Source organism: Myxine glutinosa, chromosome 3 (assembly GCF_964187855.1).
Source record: "Myxine glutinosa chromosome 3, kmMyxGlut1.1, whole genome shotgun sequence".
NCBI classification, from domain to species: Eukaryota; Metazoa; Chordata; class Myxini; order Myxiniformes; family Myxinidae; genus Myxine; species Myxine glutinosa.
The window spans coordinates 25,025,249-25,036,605 of NC_136263.1; positions in this window are offsets into that span (position 1 = coordinate 25,025,249).

Sequence of the window (11,357 nt, forward strand, 5' to 3'; positions counted from 1 at the left end):
CGCAGAGAGGTGAAATTTACTGCACTTGATGTGCAACGCACGCAGAGTAAAACGAGTGTTAATTTACATCCGTAGGTTGTCTAATAAATAAAGAAGATATAAGCACACCTGACACTAGGCCGAGGCTTCAGACTTTGGCATGCTCACGAGGCTGCACCATCAAATAAATTGTTAAAATCCGTCATTTTGACGGGCTTTTTACTAGTAATGATATAACTGGCATTTTCATCATGCCTGGATGCATGATGATTATGGCTCCAATGTTAATGCTGCACCAGTAATAGGCATCCACCACCATGTTGTCGAATGTCGACCGAGGCCCTCAATTTTTATCTTCCGCCTTCCCTTTTTCACCTTTCTTCGCTTTTAAATTTGTTTTCTCCACAAATGCTTGAGCGATCGACACAAAACTTTCAACATATGTGTGACTACATATGGAGAACTTTTAAACAAATGTCCATGACGATTGGAAGGAAAATGTGGCCGACGTTCCGAAAAGTCTGTTTTCTGTAGGCGTGGGTTGCAGGGTGTTTCACATATGACTAATAAACGGCCTCGACCTTGCTTAACAAGGCTGAATAATTGCCTCCACCACCTATGATGTACATAGGTTATGTATTTACTCCTGTTTGTCTGTCTGTTTGTGAGCAGGATATCCAAAAAGGTTATGGATGGATTCGGACGAAACTTGGTGGACAGGTTGGTTGGGTGTGTGTGACAATAATTGCTTAAATTTTGTTGAAGATGTGTTTCTAAACTATTTTTTGAATGATTCTTCATCATTGATATTTCACGACATATAATATGATATTTCAAAAAGTTGTGGAAGACTTATGACAAAACTTGGTGGATACTTTGGTTCGGTGATGAGAACAAGCCGCTTAGATTTTGGTTCAGATCCGAATCCACATCTGACCTATCAGTGGGATACAAAACGTAAACTGTTGAGCCTGGTGGAGGTATGTGCTCTACCGAGTGCTGGTCTAGTTATTCAAGTGATACATTAATTAATCAATGAAGTTGAATTTTAAAAAATAGATTTTACACAAATCAAATCAATCACATTTTATATGAAATCTTATCAATTTGAGAAACCTCAGCATCAGATATTCTTTTAATTTTCCTTGCCAAAATATTTTGACCGTACAAACTTGGTTCATTTAAGTTAAGTTAAAGGATCTTCGCCACTTGTTTTGTATGCATAGTCGAGGCTCATAGAAGAGATAGTACACCGAAAGGACCAGGACGTAACAGACAACGCAAAGCACGCAAAATGGACAAAATGGATACAGAAGGAAACTCCAACGAGGGAAAATTGGAAGGCTTGGTGGGGTTAACTTAAATTTTGGTGGGGTTAACCGGTGTAGAAGAGATCATGGTTTTGGATTGGGGTGGTGGTGATCAGCTGTGTTGAAGACCTGGAGGGAAGAATGAGATTGACGATAGTCTGAAAGTTAGTCCCTCAGGTGGGGAAAAAAGAAGAATAAATGAGTGGAAGTGAGCAGTGATCCTGGATTTTGGTAGTTCCACTTGGAGGGGGTTGCTGGTGGAGCACATGCATCCGGCAGATACCTGGGGTGGACAAAGTACAGAGAGGGCAGAGGTTTCAACATCAAAATATCTCCTTCTGCTACAAAATATCTGCTTATTTGAAAGGAGGCATTTTCCTTTAATCTCCTTGTACCTTCTCAAATTCATCTCCTTGAATTCTGGTTACATGGACAAAGAATCTCATGATTCTCTCACCAATGGTGTCATTCAGAGTTTCTTGATGTTCAACTTATCGTTCATACTTTCCTTTATTACCCTGCGCTCGCGAAGCGAAAAGCAGGGTTAAGCATTCAAATCAATACGTGTCTGCATTTCAGTGTTTGCGTGTCTGCGTGTCAGCACGTGTCTGCATTTCAGTAAAGTAAAGTGTGTCCCGTGTCGGCATTTTAAAAATTCATGTTCTCGGCAACCGTTGGTCCGATTGACATGAAATTTTCACCAGAGGAGCGCCTCCTCCTTTCGAATATTTTAATGATAATCATGATGTCATAGGTCACGTGTTACAGGCGCCATCTTGGAAAAACCGAAAAACATTACACCTCTATATCTCCAAAACCGCTCGATGGAAAAAATGGAAGCATGGTTCATTGTCAAGTACTCACCATGGGGAATAGGTGTTGTTAACGATGACGTCATTGGTGCCATAATTATGACGTCATAATTCGACAGGGACAAGGCATAGTCTGATCAGTTTGAAATGTATTGAGCGTTATCTATGCAACAATTATATTAGAGAATATAAATTTATGATGTCATCGCTCACGATTTATTTTACCACCCATCGTCTGACGTCATCAATCCTCCCTTCCAATCAGTCTGTCGCCTCTCAACCTCTAGAATGTTCTTCTGGCATCAGTCCCTCACCATTGGCCGAGCGCTTCACGCTCTCCTCCCCATCCCATCGGTCGGTGGCCAATCAGTATGTCACTTCCCTTGCTCTTACTTCACCATTCAGTGTGCTGCTCTTGCTTTGCTCCGGCCAATCGCTGTTCCCCAGGGCGTGGCTTTTGACCTGCTTGCTCCGATGTGTGTTTCCGCACAGTGTGGTTCGCGGCAGTGCCCAAACTGGCTTCCGGGTGGGTTTCATTGTGGGGGTGGGGGGGTGAATTAATTAGTGTGTGTGCTGCTATTGGGCCAACCTCGTGTCTATGGTGTAGTGCCTGTTACGGATTCGTCACTTCTGTCGTTGTGGTTTTCATCCACTGTAAGCATTTTTTGTTCCATGTACTATTATTGTTATCGTTTAAGTGAAATGGAGATAACTGTTTTCAAAAGGTAAAAAATTAGTGTTTTAAAAGAAACCGGAAACTGGATCGGGTGACACCGGAAGAAGAAGAAGAAGAGGGGGAAAAAAAGGCGGAGCAAGTGAGGTCGGGAAGAAAAGCCGAGCTGCTTTGAGGTCTCGAGGAGACGCTGGTGAACGGGGGTCACGAGCGAACTTTGGGTTTCCTGGGAAAGGGATTCCTGTGACAGAGTGGTGATCGCAGGGACAGATAAACCTGCGTGTCGAGTTTTGTGGTTGATTCCTAAGAGAATCGTTGGAGAGCAGGTACGGGCCCGCCTGCCATTTCGCCTCGCTCCCGCCATTTTGCATCGCTCCAGCCTTTTCACCTCACTCCAGCCATTTCACCGCACTCATCCGTTAGCCTGGTTTGCGAGTGTAACGTGGATTTTGATTGGGAATTTGTGGTTCTCCGTTTGGGAGCCGCTAAACGTTCATACCCGAAGGTGTGATTTCTCAGTCGCCTTTTGGGTGCACCTTTGCGCCTCTTTGGCAGCGTTGACTGTCAGCCGACTTGGATTCTGGTCTCGATTCGACATTTTTCTTGCGATCACTGGAGCGTGGATCGACTTTGGCTTGGTGCCGGGACAGTGACTTTGGGAATGTTCTTTTCGCTCACTTGGAGCACAGTGAGTTATTGAATAAGAAACTGATCGTACCATCATAGGAATTATATGATATTTTTGTGGTGCAATTGAAACATTGTACTTGTGCTGTTATACTTGTGTGACCTTAATACAATACTTGTTTTTGGCAACAATTGGTTGGTGTGGTTTCACCATTGGTCATTGACACACATCATAACACATCTTTCTGCCGTGACTCCTTTCAGGGCTCGGAGGTACACCGTGACTGGGGTTTGGGGAGGAGCACGCAACAGAAATTGGGGGCTCGTCCGGGATAGAATTCCCTAACATTCCCAAAATTCCCAAATTTGGAATTTTCTAACATTCCCAAATTTTTCCCAAAAAATTTGAAATTTTTGTGTGAAGGTTAACAGGTGCTAACTAATAGTCACCATGGTGTTTGATGCATAAAAGTTTGCGACGTCCCCTAATGAGGCACAGTTCCAGGCGTTAAAAAGATCGGAACTCATGATATTGGCCAAATATTGTAACTTGGAGGTCCGAGTTAGTATGAAGAAAGTAGAGATTCAGACATTGGTGGTAGAATCTCTGGTGGGACAAGGAACATGGGAAGAGGTAGCCTTGGATTGGTTACCAGAGGAAAAAGGAAATGTGGAGCGCCGGAAAATGGAGATGCAACTGCAGAGCCAGGAAAGGTTAAAAGAGTTGGAATGGAAAGCCGAGGAAAGAGCAGAGGAAAGGAGAGCCGAAAAGGAAAGAGCAGAACGGGAACGAGAACTCGAGGAGAGAAGAGCAGCGGAAAGAGCAGAGGAAAGGAAAGCAGAAAAGGAAAGAGCAGAACAGGAATGAGAACTCAAGGAGAGAAGAGCAGAGGAAAAGAGAGCTGAAGAGGAAAGAAGAGCAGAGGAAAGAGCAGAGGAAAGGAGAGCCGAAAGGGAGTTAAAGGAACGGGACATGGATTATCAGAGGGAACTTAAACTCAAGGAGCTGGAATTACTGGGAGAACGGAGAGAAGTAGTATCCATGCCGGCTGGTTCGACAACTAGTCAGAACTCTTGGGATGTTGGTCGGCATGTGAGGCTGGTTCCACCCTTCAATGAAAAGGAGGTAGCCCAGTTGTTTTTACACTTTGAGAAGGTGGCTCAAATGTTAAAATGGCCTGTGGGGTCCTGGACTATGTTAGTGCAAAGTGTTCTGGTGGGTAAAGCTCAAGATATCTATTCGGCTTTACCGATTGACCAATGTGCAGATTATGAGATAGTGAAGAAAGCCATTCTCAAAGCCTATGAATTAGTCCCTGAAGCTTACCGACAAAAATTCAGGAATGCCAGGAAGAGGGAGAGTGAGACCCATGTGGAGTTTGCCAGAATGAAGGAAACTATGTTTGATTGGTGGTGTGACTCGAAGGAGATTGGGAAAGACTTCAACCTTTTACGACAATTGAGCTTGGTGGAGGAATTCAAACAGCGTGTCCACGTGGACATTAAAGTACATCTGGATGGAAAAAAAGGTACCGGAGTTGTATGAGGCAGCAACAGTGGCAGATGACTATACCTTGACACACTGGATGGGGTTCCACAAACCTAACTTCCCGCCTAGAGTTAGCCAGGGGAGTTATGGTAAATCAGGATCGGAGAACAAATTTTCATGGAAGCGGCTGAGAGAGGACTATGGGGACAAATCTGATACCGTGACTTTTAGGGATCAGAAGACTGCAGTTCCAAGGCATATCTATCTTTCGGGGGGCCCGAGGCAGAACACGAGTTTTTCCTCCGGGCCGACTTGCGCTTTTTGCAAGAAACCTGGGCATTTGATGTCCCAATGTTATGCCCTGAAAAGGAAAAATCAGGAGCGGAGTCAGACTAGTGCAACTCCGAATGCGTTGGCCAATGCGAGAAATCGTCCTTGGAGGACAGTGCCTTGTGAAGGTTCCCGTGCCAAAGTTACGGCATCACAGAACGACCTTGTTCAAGAGGGTTACAAACCTTTTATTTCAGAGGGGTTTGTGTCACTGGATGGGGACTTAACTAACGAGAGACCTGTTAGGGTATTGAGGGACACAGGAGCACATCAATCATTGATGCTTGAGGGCATTTTGCCATTGTCGGAGAAGACGGCAACGGGGGTTAGTGTTCTTTTACAGGGGGTTGATTATGTTGAAGCTCCTCTTCATGTCATCCATTTAACGTCTGATTTGGTGTCAGGACCGGTCACTGTGGGGTTACAAGCCACTCTTCCTGCAGAGGGAATCTCTTTTATTATCGGGAATGATTTGGCCGGGGGTCGATTTTCTGGTAATCCGATGTTGGTTGAAAAGCCCAGTATGGAAAATAACACAGCACAGTTAGAGCAGGACATTCCTGGTATTTTCCATCCTGTGCAGTGACTCGTGCTATGGGTAGGAAGTGCTCTGAAGAGAAGGAGAAGGAAGGCGATGTGGATTTGGGTTCCAGAGAGATAGTGGAGGAAAAGTCTTGAAGAGATAATAGGAAAGGGAGTGACATCAAGGAACCTAAGGAAAAGGTGGCATCTGGACCAAAAGAGGAAATGGAGTGTCCGTCGGAGACATCGGGGAACGAGGCTGAACAAACAGTGTTGGTCCGAAAGAGACTTGTTGAAGAACAACACAGAGATTCGGAGCTCCGGAGTTTGATTGATAAAGCCATTACAGAGGAAGAGGCTATGAAGATACCTGTTGGTTACTTCATGAAAGGGGAAATACTCATGAGGAAATGGAGACCACCGGAGGTGCCAGCAAATGATGAGTGGAAAGTTCATCACCAAATTGTGGTGCCACCGCCGTACCGGAAGGAGATATTGAGTTTGGCACACGAGACACCTTTGGCTGGGCACCTTGGCGTGAACAAGACATGTGACAGAATATTGGTACATTATTTCTGGCCAGGATTGCGACGTGATGTGGCGGAGTTCTGTAAATCTTGCCATTCTTGCCAGCTGGTGGGAAAACCTAATCAGAAAGTCCCATCCGCACCTTTAAAACCAATTCCAGCTTTTGAAGAGCCATTCAGCCGAGTCATTATTGACTGTGTCGGCCCTTTACCTAAAACTAAGGCTGGACATCAGTATTTGTTGACCATCATGTGCACTTCCACGAGGTTCCCAGAAGCAGTGCCTCTAAGGAAAATTACTGCGGCAGTTATTGCGAAGGCCTTGATTAAATTTTTCACTTTGGTTGGCCTACCTAAGGTCATCCAGTCTGATCAGGGTTCCAATTTCATGTCAACACTTTTTTAGCAAGTGGTACACCTGTTGGGAGTGGAGCAAGTAAGATCAAGTACTTACCATCCCTAGAGCCAAGCGGCCTTGGAAAGGTTTCACCAGACATTGAAGAATATGATCAGAACATATTGTTTTGAATGTGACAAGGATTGGGATGAGGGAAAACCCTTATTTTTGTTTGCTACGAGGGAATCTGTTCAGGAGTCATTGGGGTTCAGTCCTTTTGAACTTGTGTTTGGACACGCAGTGCAAGGACCATTGAAATTGGTGAAAGAACAGTGGCTACAGGAGGAGTCACAGTCAACAGTGGTGGAGTATGTGGCAACGGTTAGGCACAGATTGGCACAGGCTTGTGAAGTTGCGAGAGAAAACTTGAAAGTGACACAAGATAAAATGAAAATGAGGCATGACAAGAAATCTCAGATACTAAATTTCAGTCCTGAGGACCGAGTGTTAGTGTTGCTTCCTGATCCAGGTCAGCCACTACAGGCTAGGTATTTTGGTCCCTAAGCAATCGAAAGGAGGGTTAATGAAACAGATTACGTGGTGACAACTCCCAACCGACGGAAAAAGCTGCAGCGGTGTCATGTCAACCGACTGAAGAAATATTATGAGAGGAAGCCTGTGAAAAAAATGGTTCCTGTCTCACCTGTTGTGCCTGTAGTCGGGGTGCAAGAGAATCCAGAGGTTGAGGCCGGTGTGAAGTTTGATAACATTGATGACCAGGCTTGTCCCAGATTGACGAACACAGAGGTGTTGAGTAATTTAGATGAGAAATTAGGCCATTTGACGAGGGAACAACAAGGACAACTATCCAGCCTAATTTTTGAGTTTGCACATTTGTTCACAAAGGTACCTGGTCGTACTGACTTGGTGTATCATGATATTGAGGTGGGGGAAGCCACTCCTGTGAAGCAACACCCCTATCGGATGAACCCTGTGAAGATGGAGTATCTTCGGAAGGAGGTTCAGTATATGTTGGAGAATGACATCATCGAACCAAGCAGCAGTGAATGGAGCTCACCATGTGTGTTGGTTCCAAAATCCGATGGCAGTTTTCGCTGTTGTACGGATTTAAAACGGGTTAATGCAGTGACAAAGACCGACTCATATCCCATCCCGAGGATTGATGGCTGTATTGATAGAATAGGCCCAGCTAAATTTGTAACTAAATTTGACTTGCTGAAAGGATATTGGCAAATTCCTCTTCCTGATAGAGCCAAGGAAATCTAGGCTTTAGTCACACCAAATGGGTTGTATCAGTACAAGGTTCTTCCCTTTGGATTGGAAAACGGGCCTGCTACATTTCAACGGCTGATTAATAAGCTTATTGCGGACCTTGTGGGGGTGGAGGCTTATCTGGATGTATATCATCATCCACACCATGACCTTGGAAGATCATATTAAACAAATTCATGCATTTTTCAAGAAACTGACCGAGGCAGGGTTGACCATCAACTTATCTAATGCCTAAGTCACACATAGGCGGATTTGTCGGCGACTACTGGCGCCTGGAAAAATCGCCACCACCCGCCGACAATCGTAATGAAACCGTAATGGACGGTCACCTGTACTGTAGTCGTGGTTATCCTCCCCAGGTCGGCTGCAGTCGGCAAGAGCCGCAAAGGGGCCAAATATTTTTTTAAATGTTTAAAAACGGCGCGCTCAGTCGCACTCGAAAAAAATCCGCCATGCTGTCGTGATGGAACCGCCATGCTGTCGTCGGTATCCGTAATAAGAGCGTAAAGCGGCCGCAACCCAGTCGCTCATAGTCCCTCCGCAATCGCCCCACCAGCTAGCACGGCAGAGATGCGAATGCCATACGGCCTTCCTGCGGCATCTTCCCGACTACGGGCCGACACTGTTGCGGCTGCATATCGACTACAGAAGAACTGCCACGTCTCCCCTGCGGCTATGGGAGACTGACGACGACAGCAGTAGGACTAGTGGCAGTCGAGTTACGGCCATTGGCGACAGAGATACGACTGCCTGGCGACTGCATTACGACATACCACGATTCCATGGCAAGACAGGATGGTGTGAGGGTCTCCGTGGAGTGAGGTCCTGTGGTGCCGACAAGGATATGGCTTTATTTTTGGGACTTTGGTCCTTTGGAAACTTTATTTTTGGGACTTGGGACCAGTGGAAATAATTTGTTGGACTTTATTTCCATTCTCTCTCCCTGCAGAAAAGTTTGATTATTACATTACAATGATACATCTTTATTAACTTTCTTATTGTACATCAAACATCTTTATGCTTCATGTCATACATCATTGAAATGAATAAAGTGAAATGTAAAATAGAGAAATAAAGATTTAAAAAGTTGTGTGAATCGTCTCCAATCGCCGGCGGTCTTATTGCAGTCTTGCGGACGTCGGAGTAAACCGCCACCCGGCCCCAATGCAGTCGCCGCGATCCGCCATCGGTCGTAATCTAGCCGCCAGACTGTCGCCACGCTGCCGCCATGCATCCGCAATGCAGTCGTCGTCGATCTTCAACAGTCGCCATCCCACTCGGGGCGTCGTCGCAATGCAGTCGCAATGTGGCCGCCTGCAGTCGCCATACTGCCGCCTGATCATATTTGACCGCCCGAAATCGCCAGTAGTCGCCGAAAAATCTTGATCGCCGGCAGTCGCCAGTAGTCGCCAAAATATCCGCCTATGTGTGACTTAGGCATTAGGTTTTACGGCCCACGTACCGAGCTTCTCCTAGCCGGAGAGCTCCTCACATCGGCACTTAAACTCATTGATGACATTGCTTATTTGCGAGGTGGGCAGAACATCCTTGTTGACTGGCGTGAGCAGACGGCGAGAGGTGAAGATTACTCGAGGTTGCACAGCCAGGTACGTGTTTGATACCGTATGTTTGATTTGTTCTTCAAACCTTCGTGATGATTGTCCTTTCTATGTAAGATCAGTACACCACAGAAAGAACGATCATCACAAAGGCTTCATCAAAACAATTCGCAAAAGGATGGATAAACAATGTCAGCCAAATTCCAAAATGGGGCCTCTGCGATCCAGCCTTAAAAAGTTCACAAACACTCCAAAGGGTCAGCAGTTTCCTTGGTGATAGCAAGGAAAGCTGGAGGAAGTGCGAGGAAAACAACAGGGGTTTGGTTATGGTCTCAGCTGGAGAAGATTGCTCATCCAAAACTTTGTTTATCACTTTGAAATGAATGTATCTGTAAATGTGAATTTGACTGTGAAGGAGCATAAGTTTTCACTTTATTATTTTCAGTGTCATGTATTCTTTTGTGCTCATCCAATATAATTGCCTATTGATGTTTAATGATGATATTCATGTTAAAAATGTTTATTTTCTCATTTTTACTTGTAGGAAATGCTATATTTTAATATAAATGTAATGCTTTCAATTAGTGATGGCCATTTATTGCCATTGCTGCTACTTCGTGTAAAAGAGGGCGGTCAAAAAGTTTTTCTCTGATCATGAAAGAACACTTTTGTGTCGCAGAATACCAAAATCACTGTATTTGTGTAATGCCATGTTTTCTTTTGTGCTCACCCAATTCTTCTTCTTCTTAATTTGTATACAGCGCAAGGCTGTGCGGGGTGGCATCATTGGCTGATGGCGTGGCTGTGCTGCTGATGCAATGCCCTCTGCTGCTTAGGGCAGGAATTTTAAATTTGGTCCTGGTGCCGGTGATGGCTCACCTACTCTTTACAAAGGACATCAAGAATCTTTAACATTCACCAACGAATGCTGCCAGACTGACACCTGTTTAGGTTTCAGCCTGCTCATCCAATATGATTGCCTATTAATGTAGAATGACAATATTCACATGAGAAAAAAGTATATATTCCAATTTTTACTTGCAGGACGTTATATTTTTGCAAAAATTTAACGTTTCAAGTCGTGATGGTCAGTTATTGCCATTGTTGACTACTGCATGTAAAGGGAAAGTTTTTCTCTGATCATAAAAGAACAGTTCCGTGTAGCAGAAAACGCACTATTGTTGCACCGCTCCTTTCTATTCCATCTCCAGGCACTGCATGACATCATAGCCGGGCACCGAAGGGGGCCTGGCGATGGCGTTTGCTGAAAGGGAGAACTCAGTTTTCACTCCGGTTTCTTTCTCTCTTGTTGTACACTGCACCTTTCCTATGCCATCTCCAGGCACTGCATGCCATCATTGCCGGGCACCAAAGGGGGCCCGGCAATAATGCACGTTGAAAGGGAGTACTCAGTTTTCACTCCGGTTTCTTTCTTGTTCGTTTTCTTGTTTGTTTTGTCCGGGCAATATCTCACCCATCCTTTGAGCTAGGAAGCTAAAATTTCGACACAATAGTGAGCAAGTACTTTGGCAAAAACACTATATTTTGATTTTTGATTAATCAATTAATTGATTGGTTACTTAATTATTATCGAATAATTAAGTACTTATTTATTTCCTTTCTCTTCTGGGCATTATCTCAGGCACCTTTTGAGTTAGGAAGCTGACATTTGGTGGTTTAGGTATTCTGTTAGCCAATTTATTAATTATTTAATTATTTTATGATTTATTTATTTATTTTCATTATTAATCATTTATTTATTTTGTTTCTCATCTGGGCAATATCTCAGGCACCTTTTGAGCTAGAAAGCTGATATTTGGACATGACAGTGACCAAGTGATGTGGCTGTAAAGGATAATTTTGATTTCTTGATTAATCAATGAATCGATTAATTATTTA